General features: G+C 46.4%; 1 long non-coding RNA gene across 1 annotated transcript; it reads right to left on the bottom strand.

Moving 5' to 3' along the window:
* Positions 1-6,328: 6,328 nt before the first annotated feature.
* On the bottom strand, positions 6,329-11,860 carry LOC134398266 (uncharacterized). Its single transcript, XR_010025406.1, has 3 exons — positions 11,724-11,860; positions 9,789-9,921; positions 6,329-6,515 (listed from the first exon to the last, which is right to left on the bottom strand). It is a non-coding gene; the product is annotated as an uncharacterized LOC134398266 (long non-coding RNA).
* Positions 11,861-12,139: the final 279 nt, after the last annotated feature.

Below are 12,139 nucleotides of genomic sequence, written 5' to 3' on the forward strand. Positions count from 1 at the left end.
TGACACTCTGGGCAGTTGAAGAAAATGCTTTGGAAACCAAATGCCGTTGGGAGCTTATTGCTGATCAGTTTGTCAATCCTAACGGTTTCCTTCCACTCAAACTGCATACCAGATCTAGTTACCTCTTTCTCTCCCAAGATTTCACCATCCTTAATTCTTCTATTTTGCAAAAGATCTAGCTATCTATCTAAAACTGTAGATTTTATTTGTTAAAACTGTGCCTTTTAATAACAGGCACACTACCTAGTAAGAATGTACATGATATGCTAATAAATAAATAAAAAATTGTGCATTTTCATAAAAAGAAAAAGCTCACAGGATGTGTGAGCTAGACAGTGTTTTCACTGTCTAGCTCCTTCCTATCTCTCCTCTCTCATCTCACACTATTGCCCCGCTCGTGCTCTTCGCTCCTCTGATGCCATGTTTCTCACCTGCCCAAGGGTCTCTACTTCCCTTGCTCGGCTTCGTCCATTTTCTTCCTCTGCCCCTTACGCCTGGAACGCTCTTCCAGAACATTTGAGAACTACAAGTTCAATCGCAGCTTTTAAAGCTCAGCTAAAAACTTTTCTTTTTCCTAAAGCTTTTAAAACCTGATTTTGCTCTGACTTTTATACTGTTAGTTTTACTCTACCCTGTGCCTGTTTGGTGCATTCTCTTCCCCTTCCTATTGTTTTATTATGATTTTATTAGAATGTAAGCCTATGCAGCAGGGTTTTGCTATTTTATTGTTTTACTCTGTACAGCACCATGTACATTGATGGCGCTAAATAAATAAATAATAATAATAATAATAATGTTACAAATGTAGGAGATAAAGTACAGTGTACAAATTCACCTGGGAAGCCGTATTTAAACAGGACAAAGATAAAAATTCAAAACTGGCAGCTGCAGAATCTAGAGGGGGATCTACACTACTGCTTTAAAGCACTTTATAACAGTTTTGACGACTGTTGGGGCCCAGGACACACTCCATATAAAGTTTCCAAAACACTTCCAAAGTGCTTTAAAGCGCTTTAAAAGCAGTAGTGTAGATCCCCCCCGCCAGATTCATTTTCAACAGGGGTTCATGAACTGATGCCATTTAGGAAAACAACAAAATGGGACACACACACACCCCAAAAAGTCAAAGCCCCCACATAGATCAGGATTCATTAACCTTTGGAGAGATAAATCCAAACTGTTAACTTCTCCATTGTTGTCTCATCCCAAAGAATACATCTAATTTTTTTAAAATGTACGTTAGAAGATTTGGGGGATAAGGAGGTCCTTTAAAAATAAAACAAAACATTTTTCAGACACAAAGACAAAAACAAGCAAACAAAAAAAGCATCTGATTTAAGTCTTGTTATTGACAGAGGTTAGAACATTTAACTCCCTAACCCTTGCTGTAGAGGTTGAATCCATTAGCTCCTTGGAGAGGGTTTTCAGCGATTCTTCACAATAACTAATTGTATTCATTCTCTTTTCCATAAATTCTCCCCAGAGGACCTGAGTGTGTGGGGCGGATTGTATGGGAGAAGGTGATCCCGCAGGTAGCCTGGACCCAAACCATGTAGGGCTTTAAAGTTAATAACCAACACTTTATACTTTGCCCGGAAACTAATTGGCAGCCAGTGAAGAGATTTTAAAACTGGTGGAATGTGGTCCCCCCTAGATGTGACCAGCCTGGCTGCCATATTTTGAACTAGTTGAAGTTTCCGGACTAGGCACAAAGGTAGCCCTATGTGGAGCACATTGCGGAAGTCGAGCCTTGAAGTTACCAGCGTGTGCACGACCGTCTTTAGGTCTTCCGACTCTAGGAAGGGGCGCAGCTGGCGTATCAGCCGAAGCTGATAGTAGGCACTCCTGGCCATCGCATCTATCTGGGCTGTCATTTGGAGCGACGGATCCAGAAGCACCCCCAAGCTGTGAACACCGTCTTTCAGGGGGAGTGCAACTAGGGTGACCATATGGAAAGGAGGACAGGGCTCATGTATCTTTAATAGTTGCATAGAAAAGGGAATTTCAGCAGGTATCATTTGTATATATGGAGAACCTGGGGAGGATCTACACAGCGCCGTGAATGCGCTTGCGTGCGCCTCCAGTGCGCCCCGAAAGTCATTGTGTAGATCCTACCTCGGACTACGCTGGGAAAGGCGCCTCTAGTCCATCCGTCCGTCCGTCAGGCTGGCCCCGCCCCATCCCGGCCGTGGGCTTTATAATAGGAAATCCTTCCTCCCAATGGCCCGGGCTGAAGCATTTAACCTGTTGCTGCTGGAGGGGGCAGACGAGCAGTTAGTTCAAGCATCCTTCTCCCCCCCCCCCCCGCCGCCCCCAGAAACGCTGAGGCAGCAAGGAGGTTGCACTCACCCGGGGCCCAGTAGCTCTGTGGGGATGAACCTGAGGGAGAGGCCGCCCCCTCCAGCAGCAACAGGTTAAATGCTTCAGCCCGGGCCATTGGGAGGAAGGATTTCCTATTATAAAGCCCACGGACGGGATGGGGCGGGGCCAGCCTGACGGACGGACGGACTAGAGGCGCCTTTCCCAGCGTAGTCCGAGGCAGGATCTACACAATGACTTTTGGGGCGCACTGGAGGCGCACGCAAGCGCCTTCACGGCGCTGTGTAGATCCCCCCCTGGTAAAAATCTGTCTTCATCACAGCAATTAAAGCTGCAGGAGTTATACTAGAGTGACCAGATTTAAAAGAGGGCAGGGCACCTGCAGGTTTAACTGTTGTTAAAAGCTGCAGGTTCCCCATATATACAAATGACACCTGCTGAAATTCCCTTTTTGATACAACTGTTAAATATACAGGAGCCCTGTCCTCCTTTTCATAGGGTCACTCTAAGTGCAACCCCATCCAGAACCGGTTGACACACCTCCAAACCCAGGGTGTGGCCTTTGACAACAAGCACCTCCATCTTGTCTGGACTCAGCTTCAGTTTGTTTTTCCTCATCCAGCCTATTACTCCCTGCAAGCATTTATTCAGAGGAGACACAAAGCTTCATCACAGCTACTCTTTTTCCTTTAAATTATCACTCTGGCGCACCCCCCGGGCTGGGCCGGCCGGGCGCCGTGGTGCACACTTGGGGACTGCCAAGGGAGGTGGCTGGGCAGCTCGTCTTCCTGCTCCGGCGTGCGCCCCAGGAGGGTTGGGTCTGCTCCGGGCTGAGAAAAGAAGGGCTCCGTGGTGCTAGTTTGGGGGTGGCTCTGCTCCTCGTCATCCTTCCGTGCCCCCAGTGGCTGCTCAGAGAACATAAAAAGAATCGCACTTTCCGAGGTCTAAAATATGTCGCTATTTTTTGGGGGGAAAGCGCAATCAAAGCAGGACACATCAGAGTACTTCACTGTAACAGCAGATTATAAGGTAGAAAACATTGGAGCCCTTTGCATGCAATTCACAGTGATTGCACAGGATAACGCTGGTGTGATAAAGCTCACACTATCCTTAGCTAACACTGTTGTCGAAGGCATAGAGAAATGTATTTGGGTGTCATCGGTATACTGATGGCACCCCGCCCGATGTCTCTGGATGATCTCTCCAAGAGGTTTCATGTAGATGTTAAACAGCATTGGGGATAGGATGGTGCCTTGTACGAACACGACAATACCTTGCAACCTACCAGGCATAACAGTTGTAGACAAAAAAGAAAACACACTTACGTCATTGACATAGCAATACCTACTGACAAAAATCTCGTAGAAAAGGAAGAGGAAAAGAGAGGAAAATATACACCACTGACCAATGAAGTCAAAGAATTATGGCAACAGAAAAAGGTCACAATTGTTCCATTAATCACATCAGTCACCTTCAGAAACTGGGCCTACCAAAATACATCCACACCAACATCCAGAAAGCAGTCAGACTTAAAACATCCTTAATTGTGAGGAGATTCCTGAATCTGTAAAAGACAGCATGACTTGGCAATGCCCATCATGTCCGTCTAGAAAAACCGCCATGAGCGAGAAAGAGATGGTGCAATTAAAAATCCAGAATAAAAAACTTGAATTCTAATGTAATGCAGGCTTACCTTGTAGTCAGGGCCGGTGCTACCATAGAGGCCACTCAGGCGGCCGCCTAGAGCGCCAAGGTAAGTGGGGCGCTCCGAAGTTTTCCAGCTTATAATCCGCTTTGACTGTGAAGTACTCCCACGCATCCTGCTTTAATTGTGCTATAAAGCCAAAAGACCCGACCTATTTTGCTACCTCTTTAGGAGCGAATCATGTGTTGTTTTCCGAGTGGCCACTGGGGGCGCAGGAGCAGGATTTGATATGTTTAAAGAAAAATTAAACAAATGCTTACATCTGCGTAAGTTTTAAAGATAAAGACATCAAAATTGGCACAGTAATAAATATTAAGGAGAGCTTTAAGCATACCAAATTTGAATTGGATTGGGTCATCCGTTGATTTTTTACATTTCCCCCCTTAAACTCTTTTCCTGGTATGCAAAGGATCTTAGGAATGCTGCCACCTGGGGGTGTGATTTAGCTAACAACAACAATGACAGCTAAACGCTGTAGGGGATAATTTGAGGGAAACAGGTACGTGGAATGAAGACTAATGTCTGGTCGCTGCTCTCTCCTACTGGACTGAATGGGCCTAATTACTTTCTGTTTTCAGGAAGCGATGTCAGAGCGACGCCAGAGAAGCGAAAGGAACCGCGCATTTCGACCCAGATATGATGGGGCTTTCAGTTACTTCCTGTTTGAAAACAGGAAGTACACAAGGTGCACGAGGGCCATTCAGTCCCTCCTTGTGGACACGCTGCTTCTCCCACGCACAGCAGGAGACAGCAGGTTCAAAAAACATTTCGGAGATTTTCTGGTTTTTCTTGCGGCGCAAGGAAGACCAGGAGGGGTGGAAGGCGTGCGAGAGGCAGACGACGTCATGCGAGCTACCACCGAGGAATCTGTGAGCGCCCAGTAACGAGCGTGGAATAAAACGCTCGTCGGATGGAGCTTGGAGTCTCCAGCAAATAGTGGAAGAGATGCTTACGGTTTGCTCTTGCCCAATTCAAGGTGCTGGTTTTAACCTATAAAGCCCTACATGGCTTGGGACCGCAATACCTGACGGAACGCCTCTCCCGACACGAACCTACCCGTACACTGCGCTCAACATCTAAGGTCCTCCTCCGAGTGCCTACTCCAAGGGAAGCTCGGAGGATGGCAACAAGGGAGAGGGCCTTTTCGGTGGTGGCCCCCCGACTTTGGAATGATCTCCCCGATGAGGCTCGCCTGGCGCCAACATTGTTATCTTTTCGGCGCCAGGTCAAGACTTTTCTCTTCTCCCAGGCATTTTAACAGCATTTAACAACGTTAAGTTTGTTTTTAACGGACCCCAGAATTGTTGTTTTTAAATGGATACTGTTGTTTTTATACTGTTTTTATGTTTTTGATGGTTTTTATATTTTGTATACTTTTAATGTTTACCATTTTTAATTGTTGTAAACCGCCCAGAGAGCTTCGGCTGTGGGGCGGTATAGAAATGTAATAGAATAAATAAATAAATAAATTTCCGCGTACCCCAACATAAATGAGAGAAGACACACACACCCATCTCAGTCCCAACTGGTCTGCTCCTGCCAAAGGTCTCAGGGGTGAGGAGGGCTCCGTTCAGTCAGCCCGAATCACAGCTTGCCAGTAAAGGAAGCCAACATTTGTGGACTGCTGTCAATCCTGAGGTGTCAGGTGGCATTTTCAAATAACGGGGGGATGACTCAGTGGAGGCTGGTGGCTCCAAAGTAAGTGGGGCAGTGAATCTGCTCCCGGTTTCAGTCAGAACCCTAAAGGAGCTCTCCAAGGTGGGAGAAAGTCCCTGAGAGTTCTGACTGAAACTCAGAGCAGATGCACTACCCCACAGATATCAGAGCCACCAGCCTAATATAGTCAACTATGTATTAGTGCCTTATAAATGATGCCTCGGGTATTCTATACATAGGGAGGTTGGGTTTTATGAATTGAAATAATAATAATAATAATAATAATAATAATAATAATAATAATAATAATTGGGGTCTGCAACAAAATGTTGCAGTGTAAAGTGCTCCTCACTGTTGCCCTCAGTCTAGTCCGGGAGTGCCATGGTTTGGTTTCTCGCCTTTCCGCATCCTGCCACAGCAGGCTAGAGGTCACATGCTCAGTCCACCTTTAGGTTCCTTTTTTTGGGTCACCCTCCCATGGGTTGTCTTCCAACCCTGAAGATTTTATTTTACTGCTGTTCTCCCCCCCAAGTCTGGTGATTCCTCCCTCTTGTGCATGGATTGGTGCTGTTTTGGCTATGTAAAAATGGGCCCTTCTCCCTGAACATTGGAAATAAGAGGACTGATTTATTTCTTTTAAAGTCAGCTTTAATCGAAAGGCACAAGGGCTTCCAAGTCATTGCAAAGGATGCAGGGCTTCTTCTTGGCTGACCAGCAAGCTTAGGAGACGGAGCGGATGGCGTCTCCAGGCGAGGAGGAAACAGGATCCAGCAGCTGTTGTTGTGAGGGGATCATGGCGACGCTTGCAGGCATCCGGCCTCTCCATCAGAGTGGGCTGAGGGGGGCAAAACACAACAGTCATTTCATTTTCAGAATAAGTCAGGGTTCATCTACACCAAACAGGATATTCCACTATGAAAGCGGTATGAAAGTGGTATATAAAATCCAGGAGCCACACCACTGCTTTGTGGAGATACTGAAGTGCACTGACAACTGTTGGGGCCCAGGACACAACTACACCAAGCAGGATATAACACCATGAAAGTGGTATGAAAGCAGTAGATGGTCTGTGTCCATGGGCCCCAACAGTTGTCAGTGCACTTCAATACTGCTGTAAAGCAGGAGTGTGGCTCCTGCCTTTTATATTCATGTATTTATTTATTACATTTTTATACCGCCCAATAGCCAAAGCTCTCTGGGCGGTTCGCAAAATTTAAAACCGTAATAAAACAACCAACAGGTTAAAAACACAAATACAAAATACAGTATCAAAAGCACAACCAGGATAAAAACACGCAGCAAAATTGATATAAGATTAAAATACAGAGTTAGGACAGTAAAATTTAAATTTAATTTAAAATTAAGTGTTAAAATACTGAGAGAATAAAAAGGTCTTCGGCTGGCGACGAAAAGAGTACGGTGTAGGTGCCAGGCGGACCTCTCTGGGGAGCTCATTCCACAGCCGGGGTGCCACACCACTTTCTTACCACTTCCATAGTGGAATATCTGCTTGGTGTGGATGAGCCCACACTGTCTTTGAGTGTGGCTTCAGGCCTCCTAAAATATGGGGTGTCAAGCTCATCTGAACAGAAGAAACTCCCTTCTGCTAGCAGTGGCTTAGCGTGACGTCGAAACAGGGCCAGAATACTACCCTAATGTCATATTTTTCATGGATTATATTTTATTGATATTTACACGCTGCCATAGGAAAAATGATTTTGGTAGTTAGAATATAAAATTTAAAATGCATATGTATGTATTATACCAAATATTGTAAACCTGTAAATTTATACCTAATTCTAGTAAAAAACATTTTTTATCAATGTCTTTAATTAATTGTCCCTTGCACAAAATTCCCCTGCCTTGTAGAACCCTTAATAGTTTAAAATCCTAGATAGAAAAATCACTTTAAACAAAAGTAGCTGAAGTGTACATCCTCATACATCATGGCATACTGATACTGAACAGCCGTATAAACCAGCTTTTTCTAATATGCTGAATCACTCCGTGGTTTGCTTCTAATTCCTCTCTAACAGGTACAGCACAATCCTGTACATGTCTGCCCAGAAGTCCCATTGAATCATATGGGGTTTACTCACGGGTAAGTGGGTATAGGATCATCGCTTCCAGGGGTACATCTACACAGAGGGTTTATCCCGAGGTTGCTTTGCAGTAGTGGCAAGTCAGTTACATCAGCGGTCTCCCACCTTTTTGGCACCAGGGACCAGTTTCGTGGAAGACAATTTTTCCACGGATCGGGGGAGGGGGGTTGAGGGGATGGTTTTGGGAAGCCCCCCCCCGCCCCCCCACTCCAGCATCCTGGCTTCGCTTTGGCTGGGTGGGCGCCAGCCGAAGCGATGCCGACACTGGGGTGGGCGGGCGGCTTCGGAACAGCAGGCCCGGAAGTTGCTCTCCCAGAGCGGCTTCTGGCTGGGTGCGCCGTTCCAAAGCCGCCCCACCCCGCCCCAGCGTCCTGGCTTTGCTTCAGCTGGGCAGGCGAGATGGCACCCCGCGCCCAGGTACACTGGGGTGTGGGTGGGTGTGGGTGGGTGAAAGCAGCTCACCTGTGCGGCCCAGTTCCTAACAGGCCATGGACCGATACCGGTTCATGGCCCGGGGGTTGGGGACCCCTGAGTTACATGACACAGCTGCCACTGCAAAACCATCCTGGGGCAAACCCCGCTCGTGCTCTTCGCTCCTCTGATGCCATGTTTCTCGCCTGCCCAAGGGCCTCTACTTCCCTTGCTCGGCTTCGTCCATTTTCTTCCGCTGCCCCTTACGCCTGGAACGCTCTTCCAGAACATTTGAGAACTACAAGTTCAATCGCAGCTTTTAAAGCTCAGCTAAAAACCTTTCTCTTTCCTAAAGCTTTTAAAACTTGATGTTGCTCGGACTTTATACTGTTAGTTTTACCCTACCCTGTGCCTGTTTACCCTACCCTGTGCCTGTTTGCATTCTCTTCCCCTCCTTATTGTTTTACCATGATTTAACTAGAATGTAAGCCTAAGCGGCAGGGTCTTGCTATTTACTGTTTTACTGTTTTACTCTGTACAGCACCATGTACATTGATGGTGCTATATAAATAAATAAATAAATAAATAAATAAATAAATAAATAATAAAATCCGTGCCAAAGAAGTCAGGTATTTACTGTGACTTTTTTTTGGCAGCGAAGGCATACCCGTGACTCTAAAAGAGAAAAAGAAAAAAGAAAAACGGAGGGTGGGGGCGAGAGGAGAGGAACAGTGCCGTTCCTTCTTTTCTTTTTAATTTTATGAGCGCTTTCTGCGGAGATCCGCAGAAACATAAATGCAGGTGGGTTGGGAGGAACAGGCAACCTCCAGTTCCGCTCTCGTGTCCTCCCTCTGGCTGCCCGTTTCCCGCCCCCTTGGTTTTACTTTATAAGCTCTATCTGCGGAGCTCCGTAGATTCATATATGGGGGGGGGGGAGAAAAGGTGGGGAAGGAACCAGGCAGCCAGAGGAGGACGCGAGAGGAGGCCTGGAGGCTGCCTGTTCCTCCCAACGCACTTGCATTTATGTTCATGCAGAACTCCGCAGATAAAGCTAATTAAATAAATAATAATAATAATAAAATAATAATAATAATAATAATGATAATAATAATAATAATATCAACCAGCCCCATTCCTTTCCTCCCCCCACCCCCGGTCTTTGGTTTTAAATAAAACTTTTCAGTGGCGCCGGCCAGGAAAAATCGCACTTGCCTTCCTTCCCGTGCAGATGCTGGGAAGGAAGGCAAGGGCGGGTGCACAGGGCAGCTCTAACATGGATTTTGGGGATTAGGGGAGCTGGAGGGTAAGAGAGAGACAAAGCTTCCTCGGGAGTAAGTCTCATGGAGTTGAATGGGACCTACTTCCTAGTAAAAGTGTTCTGGACGGTATGCTCAGGCCATCCCCATCAGAGGCACATGGGGCTTTGGCAAGAAGGTGCTGCGTGTCCCTGGCAAGCACTATAGTCCCGAAGACACCTCAAACCATGGCTTTAACCACGGCGAATCACGCAAAAAGGCCTATTCACCATGGTTAAAGCCGTGGTTTAAGGTGTCTTCTGGACTCGGCCGTTCTCTCGCTTGGTGAACTGAGATTACCTTCTGCAACAAGGTCTGAAGCGATAGCCACAGGTTCCAAACTTCACCAAGCCACGGGAACACCATCCGATTTGGCAAGTACCGCTCATCAGACGGCACTGACTTTTCGACTTCGGTTTGATGAATATTTGGGCTATGGGGCAGAATAAAAATGTAAGAAAAGAATGAATGGATGGATGGATGGATGGATGGATGAATGAAGGCAAGTCCTGCACACATAAACACATGCAAAGATCACTCTTCATTGGGCAGAGCAAGGTAAATAGAAGGATATGAAGCTGTCTGGGGAGGGGATATCGAAGTTCACACGCTTCAGAATCACAGAGCCTAAAATAGTTAAGAGCAGAGACACCACACTGACAACAAAAGTCCGCATAGTTAAAGCAATGGTATTCCCCGTAGTAACCTATGGCTGCGAGAGCTGGACCATAAGGAAAGCTGAGCGAAGGAAGATAGATGCTTTTGAACTGGGGTGTTGGAGGAAAATTCTGAGAGTGCCTTGGACTGCAAGAAGATCAAACCAGTCCATACTCCAGGAAATAAAGCCAGACTGCTCACTCGAGGGAATGGTATTAAAGGCAAAACTGAAGTACTTTGGCCACATAATGAGAAGACAGGACACCCTGGAGAAGAGGCTGATGCTAGGGAAAGTGGAAGGCAAAAGGAAGAGGGGCCGACCAAGGGCAAGATGGATGGATGATATTCTGGAGGTGACAGACTTGACCTTGGGGGAGCTGGGGGTGGCAACAGCCGACAGAATGCTCTGGCGTGGGCTGGTCCATGAAGTCATGAAGAGTCTGAAGCGACTGAACAAATAAACAACAACAACCTCTGATTGCTCCCTCACGGTACTTTGCGGGTCCTCTACACAATATAGTCATCCTCCAGGACTTCTATCGCTCTTCGCCACCAGTTCCTCACAACAACAACCCTGTGAGCCGGGGTTTTAAATGGCTGCTGTTTTCAGGTTGGAATTGGATTGTTTTATTTGTATTTTTGAAAACTAAATGTTGGGTTTTTCATTGTGTTTTGAATGCTCTACTGGCCGCATATAAATAATCAAATACATACCTAAGAAATAATAAAAATTGAAGGAGCCATAGTGTGTGAGTGTGTTTGTGTATGTGTGTGTGGTGAGGAAGCGTTAACCCTACCTCCCTCCACCTCAAATCTCTTTCCAATTTTTCACCTACGCTAGAGTGACCATATGGAAAGGAGGACAGGGCTCCTGTACCTTTGTCTAGAAGAGGGAATTTCAGCAGGTGTCAGGGATGCTTTAGGGTGGATTCCTGCATTGAGCAGGGGGTTGGACTCGATGGCCTCGTAGGCCCCTTCCAACTCTGCTGTTCTATGATTCTATGATTTGTATGCACGCAGCACCTGGTGAAATTCCCTCTTCATCACAACAGTTAAAGCTGTAGGAGCTCTACTAGAGTGACCAGATTCAAAAGAAGGCAGGGCTCCTGTAGCTTTAACAGTTGTGATGAAGAAAGAATTTCACCATGGTTCGGCATGCATACAAATGACACCTGCTGAAATTCCCTTTTCTGTACCTGTGTAAAAGATACAGCAGCCCTGTCTTCCTTTCCATGTGGTCACCTTACCCAGTTGCAACCCTGTCTCTCAACCTGTTGCCTTCCAGGTGTGTTGAATGGTGAGTTCCACCTCTGCAAAACTGTTTGAGAATTTTTCCTTCCCCTGGAGAACTTCAGTGAAATTGTCCCCCCAATATATCTCTGTCCACAAACAGTGGGGAGAATTTGGAGAGGCCCCCTGCCCACGGCTCTAAAAGAAAGACCTTTAGCTTTGATTACAAGGGAACCCAGAAGGGGGAAAGCCTTCTCCCTTGGACGGTCATAGCCCAATTCATAGGTGCCAGCCAAAAGCAGAGGAGAAGGCAGTGAGACCAGGGACCTTCTCTCCTTCATCCCTTACCTGAAGAACCCAGGACCAGCAAAGACAGGGCAACGAAGAAAAGGTGGACGACCTTCATGGCTTGGTTAGGACGGATGGATGGATGCCACAGGACGAACACAGTGTTATCGCCAGGCTGAAAGGTCTCCAAGTGTTGTCAGGTGAGGGCTGGCTCCCATATTTGTAGGGGGTTTGGGAAATTGTGACACTCTGGGCAGTTGAAGAAAACAGTTTGGAAACCAAATGCCGTTGGGAGCTTATTGCTGGTAAGTTTGCCAATCGTAATGGTTTCCTTCCACTCAAACGACATACCAGATCTAGTTAAAACACCTCTTTCTCTCCCAAGATTTCACCATCCTTAATTCTTCTATTTTGCGTGTGTGTGCGTAAAATAACTATCCATCTAAAAATGTAATATTATTTGTTAAGACTGCACT

The sequence above is a fragment of the Elgaria multicarinata genome, chromosome 4, assembly GCF_023053635.1.
Source record: "Elgaria multicarinata webbii isolate HBS135686 ecotype San Diego chromosome 4, rElgMul1.1.pri, whole genome shotgun sequence".
In the NCBI taxonomy this organism is placed as follows: Eukaryota; Metazoa; Chordata; class Lepidosauria; order Squamata; family Anguidae; genus Elgaria; species Elgaria multicarinata.